Source organism: Hippocampus guttulatus, chromosome 9, assembly GCF_054856545.1.
Source record: "Hippocampus guttulatus isolate MCC_2025c chromosome 9, RoL_Hgut_1.0, whole genome shotgun sequence".
Classification (NCBI taxonomy): domain Eukaryota; kingdom Metazoa; phylum Chordata; class Actinopteri; order Syngnathiformes; family Syngnathidae; genus Hippocampus; species Hippocampus guttulatus.
In genome coordinates this window covers 1,511,091-1,531,735 of record NC_141269.1, presented here as the reverse complement: position 1 = coordinate 1,531,735, position 20,645 = coordinate 1,511,091, and the positions used below count along the sequence as shown (strand labels likewise).

Sequence of the window (20,645 nt, the reverse complement as noted above, 5' to 3'; positions counted from 1 at the left end):
GCTCGCCTTGTTGTGGCCCAGATGTATGTGCTCCTGTTGCACAGCGTGTGCGTTGCGTGTTCCCAAAATAATGCCACCTAACTTTTTTCTCTCCTCGCCAGAAAAATATACGCAGTCCTTTTCAACTATAAGACAAAAAAATCATGCGCGATGTGGAATGAGCCTGAAATGTAACTATCAATTGAATATTCAGAATGTCCTAAAAAAGAAATTCCTGTATGAAATTCTACCATGGTTTAAAAATTCTGCAAACGTAATCGGCCTTTGTCGGTACCGTATGGTATTTTTATATTTATGAATTTTTTTTATTTTTAGTCGGATATCCTACTAAATATTCAGCACTGGATGAACGGACCGCGTGAGGACCTGTGGTTTTAACTTTCCGACACCGATCTGGTGTCGAAGGACATGCCTTCAAGTGTACCTAATGAAGTGGCCCTCAATTGTGGCCGCTCACGATTGTGATGTGCTAACATCAAGGGAAATTTTACTGACAAACAGCTGACCGTGGCTATAAATAACTCAACCACATTTCCACATGCATATTAATCACAATGCCGAGGGAGAACGAGAACAAGAGAGAGTGAAAACAAAGTCTTCACCCACAACTCACACCAGGGACGACTTCAATGGGGCCTGCGCGAGTCGGTGGTTTTGCTGGTGTGGAAAAAAAAAAATCCACTGCGAAAAAAGTGACAATTACGAGAGCGTTCTACTCAGATTTAAACGTTAAGAGTGTATTTTTTTCTTAACCTGGAAATTATTCACCCTTTGAAGTGTCTTGGATGTCTCCACAAAAAAACCCCCCAAATTGTCGAACCAATAACAAAAAAAACAGACACTCTGTTTGTCGAATCGCCCCAGCGACAAAAAAAAAGCTCTCGTTGACACCTCTTGACTTGTCTGATATTTTCAAAAACAAGAATGTTAGGATCGTAAAGGCGTCTAAATTTACTGATTGTGAAACAAAAACACACGCCAGGGCTCGGTACGTTGAAAAATAAATTGCCTTTGATGTTTATGAAAAAAAACCCACCGGCATTGTAGAACTCTCCCCCGAAATTTCTCTTGTTGACTGACACCTCTGAATGTGTCTTTGATGTTTACAAAAACACAGCAAGATTGATGATTCCGCATTTCTGTTCTTTCCTCGTTTGCGTTCTTATGTCGTCACCTCTTCCGTATTTCGATCATTCACTCTCCTGCGCTTTCTTCGTTTACGTCTCGATCGTAATTATTCGCTTCATGTAGTAGAATAGTTCTTGAGTGACGTGATCGTTATCGCCGTTGCGCTCACTTTTCCTTATCGTTCCACGATCCCGTCTGCGTCTTCTCAGTGACTTTACCCGCCGTGGACGTTCGTCCTTGCAAATCTGGGGGGGGGGATTTCTTCTTTTTTTTTTGTCTCGAGTGTCTAAGAGCTGGAGCTCGAGGGTGTAGGAAGAAAAAAAGTACCAGAGGGGAGATGACAGCGATCTCATGTCTCTTTTTTTTTTTTTTTTTTTTTCTTCTCGTTGATTCTGTCCTTGTTTGATGGACTCGATGGAGAGTTGCTAGCAACAATGGTGAGCGGCGCTAGCGCGGTAACGGGAAAGGAGCGACGAAGGAAGGATGACAAGGAAATGATAGCCGCGGAAGGATGGAAATGAGGAGATGGGAAGCAGGGAGGCAACGGTGATGATGAGGAAGCGGTGACAGGGCAACCGTGAGGAAGAGGCGATGACGGACGGATGAGTGAGCGCTGCGACCACTTGACCAAATATAATTGACTCAATTCAACAAGTTTTTTTCCATCCATCCATTTTCCGATCCGCTTAATCCTCACTGGGGTCGTGTGGGGTGCTGGAGCCCATCCCAGCCGTCTTCGTGCAGTAGGCGGGGGGACACCCTGAACCGGTTGCCAGCCAATAGTTTTTTTCCAGTGTACGTTTTTTTTGAAGAGTCCATATCATTTTTGAATGATCACAATTGGCAAAATTGGTTCTTAAAAAAAAAAAAGAACGAAGATACCTCTCAGGACAATTGTCACATTGTTTTTGGAAGTTTTAGAATGGATACGGCATTTTTATAATTTTCCGTTTTCTGGTCATGTTTCTTTTCATTCTTTTTGTTTCTCTCCCTGTTGACATTTTTAACCTTTCGGTTTTTCTCACTTGAATTGGATTTAAAAAAAACAAAAAATTCAGACAACACTTAAATGAAATCCACAGAATTTGTATTTAAATATTCATTTATTTTTACACACGCCTGGAGCTAAAAAAACAAAACAAAAAACAACTTTTTTTTTTCTTTCTCCAATGCCGGACTGTATGCTGATCACTGATGTGAGTTCGGCAAGAGGCTGTTAGCCCCAGTTCACCAGCAGTCTCCATCCTTAACCCCCTCCCACTCCCCCCCCCCCCCCCCCCCCCCTTTCCCTTCCAGCAGCACACTGCCTCTCTCATCACTCCTCCTTCCTTCACTCTCGCCTTCCTCCTCTGCTGGAACGCACCGAAGCTCATCATCCGTTGTGGATCCTACGCCGGCTGCCTGCAGCCTGCAGCCCAATCGCACGACGACCCCCCCCACCCCAACCCCCGCTTCCCCCGTCCTCCCCACGGATGAGGTAAAACCATGCTCATCTTCACATTTCGGCACTTTTGGGCGGGTCGCAGCATTAGGTGCATCCACACGTTGGATCGGTCCGCTTCTTTCGAGTTGGTGGGGGTGCTTCATTGGGTACTTGGTACCAGCGCGGGGCTCTCCTGGCGGGGGTGGTGGGCGAATGGGGGTGATGTCTGCATGGGTATGCGTGTGTGATGAAGACGCGCGCCGAGAAAGGGAAAACAAAGATACACGTGCACGCGTTTCCCATATTGCGGCATCGGTCAAGAGGAGGCGTGCGAGCGTGCGCACCTGTGACGCGCGTGTGCGTGCCTTTTGATTGACAGATGAGGGAGGGGTGACGGGGCGGGGGCGCGTCCCCTTCAACTGACTTGATTGATTGGTTTCCGCGCACCCTCCTCTTCCTCACTGCAGGTCACATGACCGGCAAGCCGCCATCGGCTGCATGTCGGATGACTGATGAACGGAGTTTTGGGGCGTTTGGCCGCTGAAGTTGTTTCACGGAAGGGGGACTGGGGGTGGGGCGTGAGTCATTTCCCCGGGTTGATGGAAGAGGGGGTGGATGAGGAGGAGGGTGAGATGGCGTCGGATCAGGGCGGTTGTCAGATTCGTCCGGTTCGGCTTGATTTAACATCCGGTGGAGAATGACTCAAGTCCTAATTGGACCCAAATGGGAGTCCTCAGGGTAGGATGGTAAGTACGTGTTTATTTATTATTATTTTTGGGGTCAAAAGGGGACTATTTAAACACAGAGAGAGAGAGAGAGAGAGAGAGAGAGATGTAAACAATCGTTTCTTTTTTCAATAAATTCCTATTTTAAAAAACATTTGAACACAGCCCGTACATGATCTAATCTTTGCGAGCAACAGTTTGACCTTTGAGCAAATCATTTCTACTTTTTTTTTTTTTCCCTCCCCAGATTGCATTCCACCTTCCACTGTATTTGTCGCCTCGAGATGACTTGCAAAGCGTGAAGAAATACACCGCGCCGCACAAAATTGTGTCTTTATGCGTGTGTGCGTTTTGTGTTGTCGCCAGAGGGAAGAATCGAGGTTTCCGGGCTGCGAGTTTCAAAACCGTCTGCGTTTTGTGTGTTGTTGTGGCTTCAGGACTGCACACAGACACACACCATGTCTGTGTGTGTGTGTGTGCGCGCGAGCGGGTGAACACAAAATGGGGGGGGGGGGGGGGGGGGGTGGCAGGACGAACATTGTCACTGTTCTGCCGTTGTTTTTTTTTTTTTTTTTTTTCCATCTCGGATGATTCCGGCAACTTTTTATGATGAATGATTCCTCTTGTAGACAAAAGCGAACGAGTGCCAAGAAGTTGAGCGTGAGCGTGGCGGCGTTTTTCCTCCAGACGTGTCTTTTGTGTTTAAATCCCCACGTGGGGTTGATAATCCAACATTGCGAGACTGTCTTTGCCCCGCAGGGGTTTTCCCGCCGCCATGTTTCCTTGAACTCCACTTCAGGACAACTTTCCTCGCAGCTCGCAATTTCCTCGTCTTCCTCCCAACTTCCTTGTTTTCCTCTCGACTTTCTTTGATTCCTCCCCGGGGTTGCCCTTGCTGGTGTTCTTCCCAATTGATCTGTTTTCTCTCTCCATTTCTTTGTGTTCCTCTCGACTTCCTGGGTCTCCTCTCAAAGGCCTTGTTTGTCTCCACTTCCTGGATAAGCATCTCAACTTCCTTGGTTTCCTCTGGAATTCTTTGTGTTCCTCACAGCTTCCTTCTCTGACTTTTAGCTTGATTTACCCGTCCATCCATTTTCTACCACCTATCCGGGGTCGGTTCGCGGGGGCTGCAGCTTAAACAGGGAAGCCCAGACTTCCCTCTCCCCAGCCACTTCTTCCAGCTCTTCCTGGGGGATGGCGAGGCGTTCCCAGGCCAGTTGGGTGACATAGTCTGGGTCGTCCCCGGGGGCCTCCTGCCACCAGGGAGCCGTCCATGAGGCATCCTAATCAGATGCCCGAGCCACCTCATTTGGCTCCTCTAGCTTGATTTATTCACTCATTCATTTTCCGATCCACCTTACCTTCACAAGTGTGAACCGGTTGCCAGCCCATCACAGGGCACACAGAGACAAACAACCGTCCGCGCTCACACTCACACCGAGGGACAATTTCGTGTGTTCAATCAGCCTGCCAAGCATGTTTTGGAATGTGGGAGGAAACCGGAGTACCCGGAGAAAACCCACGCAGGCACGGGAAGAACGTGCAAACTCCACGCAGGGAGGCCGGAGCGGGGATTGAACCCGGTACCTCTGCACTGTGAGGTCAACGTGCGAACCACTGGCCCACCGGGCCGCCAGAGCTTGATTTAGTTCCTCTTATTTTTTATTTTTTGGGGTATTCCGCTTGATTTGCTTGCATTCCTTTCAACCTTTTGAGTATCCTATCGACTTCCTCGTGTTCTCTGAACTTCTGCGCGTTCCTATGAAATGATCGGTGTCCTTTTGACTCGATTCTTTTTTGTGTCCCCGGTTGCCAAGCGCAGGGCAGGAGATTGAAAACGTTTGTGCTCAGCTATCGACAGTGGCGTCCTGTTCCGCCCACGTTGGCCGTTAATCTATGAAAATAACACGCGCGAGGCGCATCTTGGACGCACAGATCCGTTCACGCCCGAAACTATCAAGCAGACTGCGTCACGCCGTTCACGGTAACGTCTTGTAATCTCGTGGGCTGTTTTCCACGGACAATTTCAAATTACTTTCCGTCTTAGCCCCTCGGTAGCCGTGGCCCAATTTCTCCAAGGGGGACCATAAAACTTTCATTTCATCTAATCTAAGAAGCTTGTAAATGGAAATCGGACATCCCCCCGTTGAAAGTTCCAAATAATTTAAGGCGTTTACTTCCTGGGGACACATGCAGGGTCATGAATTGATGTCTCTGTAATGTATTTATTTTTAAAATAAATATCTATTTCTCATGGACATAATTGTCATCTTGATGGCGCTAAACAGCACCAGGATGGATTTGCAGCGTATCCTGCATCTCTTTCCCACCCTTGAAGGCAGCAAAAATTAATCAGACACCAACAATGAGAGTTAAGTCTTTCACTTGCGCATACGCGGTCTGCCGTTCAATGTCGCTTGTCCGAAGCGCAGGACGCGTTCACGACACCCCCCAGACGCTGGGCTTTATCGCCAGTCTTCAACGCGCTCACTTTCTTTGCTTTCCAAAACTCTTTCGGCTTCCTTGGCAGCACGCTTCGGGTCATTGTCCATCCGCACTGTGAAGCGCCGGCCAACGAATTGCGAAACCATTGGGCTGAAGAGGAGCAGATGAGACTGCCCGAAACACTTCAGAAGTCATCCTGCTGCTTTTCTCGTCAATAAATAGACGGGAATCTGTTCCGTGGGTGGCCGTACGCGCCCACCGGCTCATCGCGGCGCCGCCAAAATACCTCCGTGGTGAAGTGGTACAGTCGCAGCCCGAAATATTAAGACAGGGTCCACAATTCTCATGGTATTAATCGACCCGACTGTAACTGACGCCAATCCAGGGAGTCGCGCGTCCACCAGTTAGGCTTCGAAAAATGAATTCTTGTTCAATTTAAGTCGTATCGAATTGGACTGATCAGCGGAGACGGGATGCGTTGAGGTCGTTGCCCGCACGCTTGTCGTAATCCCGCCACCAGTCACAGCCGAGCGTCTTTTCAGGTGATCCTTTTTCCCGTTTACGCTTGACTTCCTCGTGTTCCCGTTAACCGTATCGTGTTCCCATCGACTTAAACTGTATGTCCTCCCGCAACAACTTCTTCTTGCACGGCAGGGGTGGCCAACCAGTCAGAGACTAAGAGCCATTAAAAAAAATAAAATAAATTGCGTTACTGCAAAGAGCCACACACGCGCACGCACGTGGGTACCCAACCAAGCACTCGCGCACATTTGCAACGCACGCCATGATGAGCAACCATCGGAACGGCCCGAACATGAACGAAAGCTAAAGATACAAACACACAAATCTTTCCCCCCCAACCCCGATTTCCTCCTCCCACCCCTTGCGGTCAACATGGGACCAATCCGCTGTCTCACGGTCGATTGCGATCGACGTATTTGGCACCCCTGCCTTAAAAACGGATGTAATTCGCGGACTATTTTAGTGTTTAGCGCTTAGCTCTTAGCGCCGTTGTTTGCGCATGAGTGGTGGGCGATTCAGTCATCTGATTGGTTGCACTCTATGTCAATCAAGTAACGGGATTGATGATAGGCTGACGTCGTACGTTCTGGGTATTTGGCGCCGTTGTTTGAATGACATTGCCACCGCCGAGGCGTTTTCGACGCTTGACGTGTGAGCCGCATTGAAGCAGCCAAAGAGCAGCATGCGGCTCGCGAGCCGCGGCTTGGCCACTGCTGTTGTACGGTATTGATTTTTTTTTTTAGAGAACGAGCTCAGGCCAAAAAGAACCCAGGTAGATTTTTCATTCATTCATAACTTTTTTTTTTCCCCCGATGGCATTTCTTTGTCCCCCTCATTCCCAGTCACAACTCATCGTGGATTTCCCTGAAACGTTCAGAGATTTGTTTTTCCACTGTCAAAACAAGACCTCGATTCATTCCAGAGAGAGCGAAACAAATCGAAGATGCTTTCGATAGCGGAGGCGCAAGCGCGTGAGCAATCGCGCTTCGCGTCACCCGCCGAAACGTCGTTGACGGCGCGGGGATGAGATTTGCGTGGAGGAGGGCTACTCGGACGGCGAGTATTTACGACCTCGCCGCGGTCCGATAATCGCGGGCTCCGAATGGTCGCCGTCGCTGTCGCCCGGTTCCGCGCTCAATCTGCCGAGAGTAAATAACCGGGCTCGCTCGCTCTTCCTTCACGGGCGGCCTCATGCCGAATGTGCTCCAGGGGGATGCCGAATACAAATAACGGCCATAGGAATAGTCTTGTTTGCCGGTCATAAAACATTTATGAGCTGGTCGGGCCCGGGCTGTGAGTAACATTCTCAAACTGTCAAACTGAGCGCGATTAGAACTTTATTGTCATTGCACGGTGTACTGTACACCGAATTTTGAAGATGAGAATGAGGAAGATCCTGACGCATCCGCGCTGTTCGTGCTTTCACACAACAATAACTGCATGTTATTGTTGTTATGTTGATCTTGGCTTCCCAAAAAAAGGGGGGGGGGGGAGTTTGTGTGTATCAGGCAGGCCTAACACGTTGATCGCAATGGATCGGTAGCGTGGTTCCCAAGTCGATCGCGAGGGGCGTCGGGGGAAATGGGGGGGGGGGGGGAAGATATGTGCGTCTGTGTGCGTGTTATTAATATCAAAGTTGAACCTCTTAACGTTTACATTTCCAACTCCCGATTCACGTCATTGTTTTCCGTTCGCCGAGTTTGCCAACGGCGAACACCCGAATGACGTGTTATGACGGACGGATTTTTTTTTTCCACCCACAAAAGATTGAAAAGGCCTTCGTGACAACGAACCGCGAGACGCGAACTACAGCTGCGAGCTTGCTTACCAACAAAATGGACGGTGCGGATTACCCTCCGTTGCTTCACAACATTACCGATTGATCCGATACGTATTTTGTTGTCCTTCCGGGAGCGCGGCAATCCCTAAAATTTTGTTTGGGAATGTCGCCAGTGACCTCCGTTCAAGTTCCCGTGCAATCAAAATAAACAAATTGGACTTTCAAACTTTGAGCTGAGCTCCCGAAACCGACTAGCGTTGTTCTGTCATTGTTCCATCCGTGAGTCGACATATTCGGGAACAAATGCTCCATTTTTTGTCATCTTTTTGGCTGTTTGTCTCCGCATTGTTTGCCGCGAACAAAACGCTCTCTCGTCACGTACTTGAAAGGCGCATCCGTCGTCCCAAAAATAGTCGCGTCGCCGTCCGCCAGGAGCCGACGCGCTTGATGAAGTTTTGATCCGGGAGATGACGAGCGCCCAACATGAGCTCAACTTCATCGACTCATTCAGCCCCCCCCCCCCCCCCACACAAATAGTGACATCATTAAAACAGTAGAGAAAAAAAAGCACAAGAGAGGCTTTTGGCAGCTACATTTCCAATTTTGTGCTGTCACGCAAGACTGCAAAAGTGATACGACAAAAATGTGTGTCAGTATCTCACGCCACCCTTTTGTGATCAAATGTTATTTGAAGTCTGAAATTGTCGCTTTGCGTTGCGAAATGGATTTTGCGGCGTTTGGGGGCAACGTTTAGCGGGTGCAGCCCATAAAAAGATGTTTTTATGTCGCCTTTTGTGAACAAATCCAATGCTCTGTATTGTATTAACGGCAACATGTCGACCGCACTTATGGGAACTTTTTCATGTCCAGTTTTTCTGATATGTGTCATATTTTGGATAAAGGCTGATCGAGCTCATTGGGGCTTTTTGTGATCAAACATTTTATTTTAATGGCACGGGGTTGCATTTTTGTGGGAAACGGACACTTTCCTGGACTGGTATATACATTTTAGGTGACATTCTAATATTGTTTTGGGGTCAGGTTACTGCATTTTCAAAGGCATATGTAGCTTTTAGTGATCTTCTTGTCTTTGTGTACAACTATATTTGTACACACTTTGTGTGCGCAATACATTTGGACGACATATACAGTTGCATTTTCTTAGTTTAAGTTTGCATTTCATGACCAAATATAGAGTTTTATTTTTGGTATATTGTAGCCTTTCTGTGGAAAATGATCGATTTTTTTTGGTGACATATTGTTTTTGGCTGAATGTATTGCACTTTCAAAGCAAAACGTGGCCGTTGGTGATCAAATCTTCATTTAATGTCATACATTTGCGAGCCTAATTCATTTTTTTTTTCTTTGATCAAATCGCTTGTTTGAAGTTGCATTTTGGCCAGAAATTGTCAGGTTCCCGGTCAAATATATTGTTTTGGCGGGCTTATATCGCATTTTTGGTGCAGCGCTTTGTGCGAAAAGATAGATTGTGTAAAAATCTGTTGTACACTAGCGTATTGGAAGGCGATGCAGAGTCAAATTGAGACTTTTCATGATCAGGTAAAGTCTTTTCATGTCGTAACACGTTGAAACAAAATTGTCATTTGTTCAACGTTTTTGTGGCCTTTATTCGCCTTTTTGAGAGCACCTACAGTACGTATATCTGTCGCTGTGCGAGTCCTTTGTTGGGGACAGAATTCTTCCCCCGGGAGGCAGTTTCACTTCACAACGTCCAATTCGGTAGGCGTGCTCCTCATGACTCGACCCGCCCAAAAGGTTTCAAGCGTCTTCACCTGAAAGTCTGCCATTCTAGTGGGCCTTCTCGCACAAACTTGGCGCCAAAATTTCACCCCATGTCCACCAAATTGATGAGACAGACGGGCAGCGCGAACGACGGAGTCTCTCTTCATTTGGTGCGTGGGCGGAGGACGGCAGCAAGTTTAACTCGCCGCAAAAAAAAAAAAAAAAAAAAAACTCAGGGACTCGATCAATCACCTCTCCAAGGTTGTTTTCGATTATTTGACCGAAATAATACCTGAATATTGAGACCTTTCCGCCCCCACTTCAATTTCCATATTAAAATCTCGCAATTGCTGTGCGCTCAGAGCACAGCAGATGGCTGAGCGGAATCCAGACAGACGTCCGCTTTCATGACCGCTTTCCACCGACGTTCGCTTTAAATGGCGCCTCAATAATTCAGGCGGCTGCGTGGGAAGATGCCGTGTGTGTGTGTGTGTGTGTGTCTGTGTGTGTGTGTTTTCTCATGCATTTGGGATGAAGACAACAGAAGTTTTGCTCAAGTCTTCCGGCCTCCTCGCGGCCGATCTTCTCGATGACGCGCGAGGCATACGCGTGCGCGCGGGCAAACGCGAGTCGTCGTCACAAAAGAAACATGATTTTGCAAAGTCACATTAGCCGAAAGCGCCGCGCAGACGGTCCGAGTGTGAGCGCGCACCACATTTGCGGATCAGATCATCCGTCGAGCTCGCGCCTGCTGCATGCTGATGCGCGCGCGCCGAAATTACATTCCCAGCAGGATTTTGTGGCCATAAAATGAATTGATTTGGCCTTTATCTACAGCATGATCCTGGGGATCATCTTTCTGCCCCCGACAACACCAAACAATTGTCGCCTTCTTATCTTCCTTCCTCAAACTTGCAAATCAATTAGGTTTTGTCTTTAACATGTGCACAAGATCCACGTTGTAATGTCACGCTCATAAATTTTATGGCCCAACTCGTTCGAAAGACGGTCTTCAGGGTAATATCGCGTTGGCGGGATCTCGGGGTGCCGCCATTTTGTCCTGTGCCGCCCCCTGCCGTCGATTGAAATTGTTGTCTGAGTCACCAACCTGTGACAAAATGGCAGGTGCCTCACATGAATGAAAATGGGTGGATTCGTATGATTCATTCGTTTTTCCTCAAAAGCAATATTCATTGGAAAATTGGTTCCGTTGTTAAGTCCGGCTTCTTTCATCTTAGGTGAAGCTTCTCCTTTCTCTGGTGAGCACTTTGAAACAGTCATTCATGCCTCTGTCACAGCCGGGCCGGATTGTCGTCACGCACTTGACTTTGGAGTCAACCAATCCTCCATCGAGTGTCTCCAGTTGGTCCAGAATGCTGCTGCTCAATTCTTGACTGATGCTCATAAGAGGGAGCACATCACCCCGACTCTGTCCTCCCTTCACTGGCTCATTTGCGACTTCTTTTGAAGATCCTATTATTTTTTTCAAATCTTGAAATGCCCCCCCCCCCCCCTCCCCGGTCACCCTTGACCTTTCTGAGCTTCCAACCCGCTGCCTCCGCATTAAAAAATCCTGTGGAAAAACCCTGATTAACGGTTTATCCGCCCCCCCCCCCCCCTTCCCAAGAATTTTCGTGGCTATAAAACCAGTCGTCGTTCAAAGGCTTCAGGCGGAAGTTCCCGACGCATCCACCGAAGCGTTTGTAGTTTGACGTTTTCGTCCGCGGTGGTGAGAACAGGCCTTCCGCTGCGTGTTTTGTCAAGCATCGTATTTCGAGGCGCATCCCACGGGGGCGCGGGGGACGTGAATGGCACTACGCGCGAAGGCCAAAAAAGCTTGCCAAACTGGCCGTGAACTGCAGCTGGGGACGGAAAAACTTTGACTGGCCAGGGGGCAATTTTACAGTGCTGCTCCAATGTCAATTAGCAAGCCATGAAATGCTTACAAAAACTGTAAAGGCCAAGCTGTCCAACGCTGATGGCCCTCACGTCTGTCCAAATGATCGCCAAAAAGACAACAACAAAAAAAAAAAGGCCTCCGGGACACCTTGTCACATATATGGAAAATATAAAATATGACCTATTTAATTTTGGATATTGATAAAATGCTTTTTCATGATTACTCAAACAAATGGGTCGTTCCCCCCCCCCCCAACTGACTGATTACAAAAGAATTTATTTTGAGTGTTTTAAAACTAAAATGGAATTTATTCATGTACGATTTTTGCCAAATATTTCATTCTTATTACAATATACCCATTTGGGTTTTTAAAATTTAACTGATTACGAAATGCTGAGATTTCTAATGAGCTGATAGGATAATCATAAAATAATGTTTTTAATCTTATTTAAAACGCACGGACACGGCAGGAGGACGGAGGGAGCAAGGCGAAAGAGAGTGCAAGAACGGACGCATTTCTGCTTTGTTGCATAATGTGCGTTGTCCTGAAAAGAAAAAAAAAAAATGGCGCCAGCCGGCACATGTTAGCCCCAAGGACATCATGTGTAGCCCTCCAGCTCTCTTCTCAAAAGAGCGCAAAGGTGACAGGACATTTACTAAGCAGAATTAAAACGAAAGAATGTCAACATGTATTTATTTATTTACTTCAACTTAACCTGGTGCGCATTTCTTCTATAAAATCGATTGTGTTTAATCTAGGTGGGGAAAAAAGCACTTTTTAACGATCCAAATATTTCCCAAAAAGGTCATTTTGCAGTTTAAACCCGTGATATTTTTGCCCACGGTTACCATACCAACAAAATCTAACATCGATGTCGATGTAACGTTTCTTTATTCTTATCATAATCATCAACACAATGCAACACCCAGATTGTAGCCCGCGGTCACTCTTCAACAAGTTTGCCCCCGCATCATCCTGCATCAGTGTCATTTTTTTTTTCTCTCGCCGACTTTGACTTCATTTAATTTTCCGCGCCATTAAAACCGGGCCGAGGCGCCGTGGACCTGATTTGCCAGCCTTCTTTTTCCGGTCTTTTCTTTAAATCACAGCAATAGCGGCGGCAGGTTGACGGGAGGAGAAGCTGATGGATGTCAGCGCAGATGGAAAAATGGGCAAAAAATGAGCTTGGCCTGAAGGAAGGCGGGCGCACGCACATGCACACGCACACGCACACACACACACACACACACACACACACACACACACACACACACACACACACACACACCGGCTAGCTGGCAGACTCAGCCAAGCGGGGTTCTGGCTGAGTCGAGATTCTGGTAATTGACAGTCCAGGGTGCAGCATCCATCCTTGCATGAAGTGCAGCTTGTCTTCAACGAGCTCTGCTCGGCTCCGATGTCCTCCTCACACACAAGGGGAAAAAAAAAAAGTCAACTATCAGAAGGCCAGATTTTAACGAGCTTTGGGATGGATCCAGAGCAAGGCATCTGATACTGTGGCTCTGATACTCGCAATCAAGAGTTGGGTTCCCAACTAAGGTTGGGGTGTCAAATTAGGCTTTGAAGTGTTTTGTCAGGATTCAAATTGCTGTCGGCTTTGAAGATAAGGTTCGGGTTTCAAATTAGGGCTTTTGGCTGGAGATTGGGGTTTTCAGGAAGGGTTAGGTTTTCGGGTTTCCAAGTAGGGTATGAAGCCAAGACTTTCAAAATAAAATTTGGCTTTGAAACTTTTTGTTAGGGATTCAACTCAGGGTTTACTGCCAGGGTTGGGGATTTAGGTTGATATATTACATTTGGGTTATGGTTTCAAGAAGCATTTGTTAAGATTTCAAATCAAGATTTGATGTCAATGTTAGTGTTTCAAAGTCATGTTTCTCGTCAGGGTTACGGATTTAACAGAGAGGGATTAGGGATAGGATTTCGAGGAAGAGTTTAGGTTTCAGGCTTAGGGTTTCAAACGTGGGTGAAGGTTTCAAATTTGGTTTGGAAGCCAAGGTGATAGATTTAGGTTTGGGTTTCAAGCTCGGGTTGAGGTTTCAAGGAGTGTCAAATTTGAAGTTTTAAGGAAGGGTTAGGGCTTCAAACGTGGGTGAAGGTTGCAAAATTAGAGGGTTACCTTTTTCAGTTAAGGTTTGAAGGCAGGGTAAGGTTTCAAGCTCGGCTTCAAAGCATCCGATAAGAGTTTCAAATTAGCATTTGAAGACAAGGTGAGTGTGTCACATTTGGGCTTCGAGACTGTTAGTTTTCAAACAAGGGTTCGAGTATTGAACTAGGGATGAAGGCAAAGTTAAGGTTTCACGTGAAGGCTTCTAGCCAAGGTTGGGGATTCACGTAAGGGGTTTCAAGCCAAGGTTTGGGTTGTGTAACACAAGGTTTCAAGACTTGGATTAGGGTTTGAAAGAAAGGCTTAAGTTTCCATTTAGGGTTTCAATCATGGGTTAGAGTTCCAATTTAAATCTAAAAGCCAAGATTAGGCTTTCAGGTTACACTTTCAAACAAGGTTTTCCAATGAATCCCAAGTTTTCAAATGAGGCTTTTAAGCCGGCGTTAAGATTTCAAATGAGGGTTTCAAGCCAGAGTTATCAAGCTTTTGGGCTTGTTGTCATAGTGAAAAAGTATTGACAGCGTCCCCGGAGCTCCTCAGACTCTTAACGGTGCGAAAGTGAGAAATGTCCTCCGATTTTTCTCACTGACACAGCAGAACGTTCTAATCTATTAGCTCACAATTGATGCGCTAATTGCGGCCGCTGCGTTCGTCTGAAAGCGCTTCAACAGGAAGAGACCAGAGAAATGTCACTAGCCGCCGTGAGCTAAACTAAACTAAGCTAAGCTAAGTGAGCTAACGCAAGGGTAGGTGGCAGGGAGTCGCGCAGTAAAGTCCAGGCCGGTTAGCGCTTGCACGAGCGGCACCGGCATTAGCTTTAGCATCTGCGCTGGCCGCAATGTCTTTGCATGAAAGGGCCTTGAAGTACTTTGTGATTGCTCGAGTGGGAGATCAAAGACGGGAAAAGGAATTAATCCTATTTAAATGGTATTAACGTGTTCAAATGTCCGTGTGTGTGTGCGCGCGCGTGTGTGTGCGTGTGGCTTGTTAGGCTAGAGGCGAGAGTGGCTAATTGGACGTGGATTACTCACGCTTGGGAACGCAGGCTCCAAGGGCACCGAGGGAGAGCGACATGCTACCGATATTATAGTGCGACTTGCTGAGAATATAAATAATAGAACAACATATATGAATGAATGCATGCAGACGACAAGAAGGGATTGTTGGTTTCAAAATTAAGAACCTTGTTGAATTTTAAGATGGCAACGGCCCTGCCTACCAAGCTATCTACCTACCGACCGATGTATCCACCAAAACAGCGTACCTGTCATGATCCTGTTTGTTTTTTCATTGTGTGGCAGGAGTGGCGGGCGTTCCCCCCCCAGAGCCACACCTGTCCGCAAATCGGCCTCGTGTTCCATCTGCCTTGACAAACCCAGCCACGTCGACAACCGGCTGTCTGATTATTCCGCCGTGCTCGCGATTCTGATGTCCAAGTGCCTGTGTATTCTAGACATTCATAACTCTTCCCTCATAGTTTTCTCGCCATCATTTTATTTGTAGGAAGTAGTTCGTTATTTCTCGGTTTCCGTTTATTCTGTATTGGATTCCCGCGATTAATCTTTGTCTTTATCCTTGCCTTTCGCAAGCGTTTTTGGTTGGTCTCGTCTTGTCCTGATTCTTTGTCACCAGCGTCATTTGTTGTCCTTAGTCGTCCTTTGTCGGTCTTGCGTTTTTCTCTTGATTAAGCATTTTTGTCAACGATCTGCGTTTGTGGGATTCGATTGTCCTCCGGACTCTTCCGGAACGTAAAGCGAACTGCTAGCTATCATACGTAACAATCTTCTTTCGGCCGAACCACTCAGCTGACGGACCGACAGATTTTTTTTTTTTCCTACCGACCAACTTTCACAATCACGTCATCTACTTACTACATACTACCCAACCGACCGAAAACCACTCAAGCACTCAACCGCCCATTGACCAACGGACTCACCTACCCTAGCATCCCCGCCGCCCCCATCTACTTCCTCACCTACCCACCCTATCTACCTACTTGGAACGCTGTGACTAAATGAGCCTCGTTTGTTACCCTACTCTTGAAGGACCCATCAAGAGGCCTGCCAGAGGGTCCTTTCGACCGGTCGCCGTGCTTCCATTTGTTCAATGTTTGACTTCAATGCTTCACACGAGTGAATAAGACCTACCGTATGCTTTTTCCTCCTCCGCGCTATTGTTCGTTAGTACGTGCTGAAGCATGGCGCGGGACTCTAGCGCCATTCATCTTCATTTGTTTGACACACACACACACACACAAGCAGCCCCTGGGATTTCTGGGATCCCCGCAGAGCCCCCGGAGCCGATAAGGAATAATTTCCCTGACAATTAGGAGAGGGGGGGGGGGGAAATAAAGACGCAGCAACCTATCAATTTATGCATCCCTGGGCGGGGGAGGATAGGGAGAGCAATCCCACTGAGCGGGACTAAGTGTGCTAGTTAGCGGCTATGCATTTCCGTGCTTAATGTCATTTAATTCAAGTTCCCTTATGTGCGTACTAGATAGCCTACTAGCATTTGGGTCTGCCGCTAAAAGTGCCGCTGAGCATTTTAGCAACTTGTGATGTCGCAAAGAAAAGCTGGAATTAATTTAGAGTGTCTGAACTCTCTCCAGCAAGTGTGCTATCCACGATCGCTGGCCAACTAAAATTATGATCTAAGCCCGCAATTTAGTATGCTACCATATGTTGCTCATCTTTCTAGAAAAACGAAGGTTTTAATGCTTTGACGTCATCGGCCATGTCATGTGTGCTAACTAGCCGACTAGTATTAATTTCATTGCTTCAGGAGTTCACGTCCCTGGGGCGAACCGTGGTAGTTAGCACGCTAGCATTTGCCATCAGTGTCGCATGTTTCTCTGCGTTCACTCACTTGTCTGTGTTATCTTCGCCAACTAGCCTACTGGCATTCAGCTCTCCGCACCCCTGATGCTAAGAGTACTAATTAGCACTCGAACAGCACGTGACGACTTCCCAAGGGTTAATCTTGTCATCTGCTTCTAGTCGTGATGTTGAGGCGGCTCACGAGACCGAGTCTGCTGCATTGCCTTCCTCTGCACGTGACAATTTCTCTCTCCTCTTTCTGTGTGTTTTTAATCCTTTTGTTTCCCCAAACTCATTTTTCCATCTTGCCTGTGAGTGGTGTGTCTTGTTATTGCTTTGATTTCCCGCAGCCTGGCACTCACTCACACATTCTGTCTCTTCCCGGACGCCCCCATCAATATTTCATGACGTTTGGCCACCGCCGAAGGTCCGGAGTCACCGCAGGGGTGCCGCCGCCTTCTTGCTTTTATGCCCACACTTCACATATTCGTCAGGCAACAAGTCACCCCAGAGACCCCCCAAAGCCAGCGCGCACAACCGCGCGATCTTGTCCCAACACAATTAAACCTCTATTTATGAAGGGCCTTTCACACTCGAAGATGATCGTGTTCATACAACAGGAAATGAGATCACCATGCCAAAATAAATAACAGAAAGCATCAATAAGGACAAAACTGTCCAGTGTTTACTCACATATAAAGATTCAACTGTAGAACTGAAAGTATCAATTTGGAAGGGCCTAAAATTTTTACTTATTTATTTATTGGGTGCAAAGATTTAGCTGCATCCTGCATATGTATGTATATGTATATATATATGTATATATATATTTAGGCCCGGTGGTCCAGTGGTTAACACGTCGACCTCACAGTGCAGAGGTCGTGGTTTAGATCCCGGCTCCGGCCTCCCTGTGTGGAGTTTGCATGTTCTCCCCGGGCCAGCGTGGGTTTTCTCCGGGTACTCCGGTTTCCTCCCATATTCCAAAGACATGCATGGCAGGCTGATTGAACACTCAAAATTGCCCCTAGGTGTGAGCACGGATGGTTGTTCGTCTCTGTGTGCCCTGCGATTGGCTGGCAACCGATTCAGGGTGTCCCCCGCCTACTGCCCGAAGACCTGTGTGTGTGTGTGTGTGTGTGTGTATGTATATATATATATATATACACACACACACACACACACATCCACCCACCCACCCCCACAAACAAACACGTGCACTCGACGACGATGGGATCTTTGATATGTTGCCCGGCAACCTAACTGTAATTTATTGCCCGTCAAGATGCTCTGATGCTCAACGTGTGCTATGCGTCGCTCTGAATTGGAGGGAAGCCAGTGGGCGCAGTAACAAATTGGTTAGCATGCTAGCACGTGGTTCTAACGTTGAATAGCTGCCAACAGATATGCAGAATTCTAGCGCGCTGTAAGGCGTGAAACGGTTAATGGTGTGGCTGCCATTGAAACAGAAGTGCAATGCTGCTTTTTTTTTTTTTTTTTTTAATCTCTTGCTACTTTATTCTCTGGTGCGAAAGGGTCCTCCGGGTTATTGGCGGGCAATATGTTCCACACCAGCTAACGCTAACGGCGTCCACCATGGCGCCGCCCGAGCCGCGATTTATTTGACGCGATGGCAAAAAGAAACGCAGCAGTATGAAGCGTGGCTCTTATTGGAAAAACGCCGGGTGGACCGACGCACCGCAAGCTCATTTTTACAATCTCACTGCTGGCTGGCACCTCCGCGCAAACTGTGAAGAAAATAAATGGAGGCCATAAATCCAATGAGAAATGTCTGTTCGCACCTAAATAGCGTGTGTAACCCCGAGGAATGATGTTGTTGGGATGGGAAAAAAAAGAAGAAAAAGAATGTCGGCTAATACTCTGTAAACCTTGCTAGCCCGCTTGACCATGTTATGTGGATCCAATTTCCGATCTGATTCATTCGTCTCCATTTGAACTTCACTCCAATCAATTTTTTAAATTCATATTTGCCAGGCTCATTAACAACACTATTTTCTATGGTATGTCAAATTCATAAGACATTTTATTTTCATTTTAAAAGGACCTGCGAGCCCCGACGCTAGTAGGCTAATTAATAAGTCTCCTTGCACTCGAACGAGCATGATCAGCACCAGTCCAAGTCCAGATGCTCTTCGGCTATTTAGCTTGGTTAGCGTGAGTAACAGCTGAAAAAATCTTTGTCTCTGAGACATCTAGCATCAAGTGCACCCATACCGTAAAAATTCCATGCTTGCAGGCTAGTTAGTAGCATCGATAGTGACACCAAACAGAGGAGAGCAACAAGGGAACAGGGAGCGCCCACTCAGGTGTGTGTGTGTGTGTGTGTGTGTGTGTGTCTGTGTCTTGAAAGTGTGCCTACTTGTGAAAGTCACGGCGAATGCAGGAATCAGCAGAATGCAAATGTGAGGTTTGTACTCGTGTGTTGCGTCAGCACAACCCTAACCCGGCATTGTTTATGTATGTGCGTGCGTCGTGTGTTGCGAGTGTGTGAAATAAACGAAAGCCAGCTACATTCTCTACATGCACCAGTGTGTGTGTGCGTGTGTGTGTGTGTGTGTGTGTGTGTGTGTGTGTGAACAGAACACTTTTGTCATTAATCGTTTTATTAGAGCCACAGCTTGTCTGAAAACTGCACGGCTGGTGACTGCTGCCCGAGCGCTGAATAAGAAGTCACTTTGCGACTCGGGATGTGTCTTGTTTTCGGCGCTCGGGCGGCAGTCTCAACTATCATTTCTGGGTTTGTTTAGTTTTTGAGAGGGGAAGAATCCTTTGGATCTTCAAGGCTGTCAAATACAAGGTGGCTACGCTGGTAAAAGGCTTCCTTTTTTCTGGCGCTCGAGCAGCAGTGTCAACTATCGTTTTTGATTTTGACAGAGGATGATGGTTTTGGATTTGGATTGGTTGTCAAACGCAAGGAGGATAGATTCTTTTCGGCGCTCGGGGCAGCAGTCGCTAGTATCCATTTGTGGGTCTGTTTGTTATTGTATTGGCGCTCTCGCTGAGTGTTTACCTCAGTGTCATGCATGCTAATATGCTAATATTAGACATTAATCACCGTCTTGTTTGGCGTGTGGGTCTATTTGTGTGTGTGTGCGCGTGCGCACGTGTGAGTGACTCACATGCTGGCAACTAAAGTGCGACAAGAGGAAGCTACGATACACTCACTTGCACTCCCGCTGTGCCAGGTCACACACACACACACACACACACACACAGCATTAGCAGTAAAGACTCATGCATGCTCGCGGACGCCGCTTGATTGACGCATGACAGGAAGCTGAATTTCAAAGCTTTCAAATGTCACCACGCTGACCTGGTGGCATTTGTCGGTGAGCGCTCGGAGGCTTCTCGCCCACTTGTCATCCCCCTTCCTCTGTGTTGTAGTTGTTGTTGTTGTTTTTGGGGCACCCCACGCCCACCGCCCACCACATCCGCTGCCCAAGCCGACACCACCTGCCAGGGCTTTGGCTGGTGGCGCTGGGTTAGCGTGCCAACACGCTTGGCCGGCGACCATTTTGTGGAGATTGGAAAGAAGAACAACAGCGACAACAAAAATGTTTTCATTGGAGGGATTGGGGGCTCGGGGCGGTCGATAATGTTGGTATGAAAACATTTTGTTGACTATTTGTTTGCCAGTCAAACTACCGCTTAGTTTAAAAAAAAAAAAATTTTTTTTTTTTACATTAAGCTGTAAATTCAGAATTTTTTTTGATAAGTAGTTTTACAAATTGAATCAACAAATGAAAGAACTGTATATTTCCATCAGAAACAAAAACAATCCTATTGCAATTTGGTTGACAAAACGTTTTGGAACCAGGGGAAAAATAATAAAAACGGAACAAAAACACGATACTGCTCACATACTAGAAAAAGGCTGAAACAGCTCACATTTAAATAACATCAATACATTTTTCTGTCAAGTCAAGCCATTACAAAATATAAAGAGATTGGCAATAAAAGAGAGGACCCTCCTACCCCTGCACAAAACGTAACGTAATCTTTTTTTTAATTTAGAG

The 20,645-nt window shown here is 46.9% G+C and overlaps 1 long non-coding RNA gene across 1 annotated transcript in view; it reads left to right on the top strand.

The window, feature by feature from the left end:
• LOC147199734 (uncharacterized) overlaps nucleotides 1-20,645 on the top strand; it is a 36,754-nt gene that overhangs the window by 1,650 nt on the left and 14,459 nt on the right. The window contains exon 3 of the long non-coding RNA XR_015101738.1: nucleotides 2,425-2,605. This is a non-coding gene — a long non-coding RNA (uncharacterized LOC147199734). The remainder of the gene's footprint in view (nucleotides 1-2,424; nucleotides 2,606-20,645) is intronic.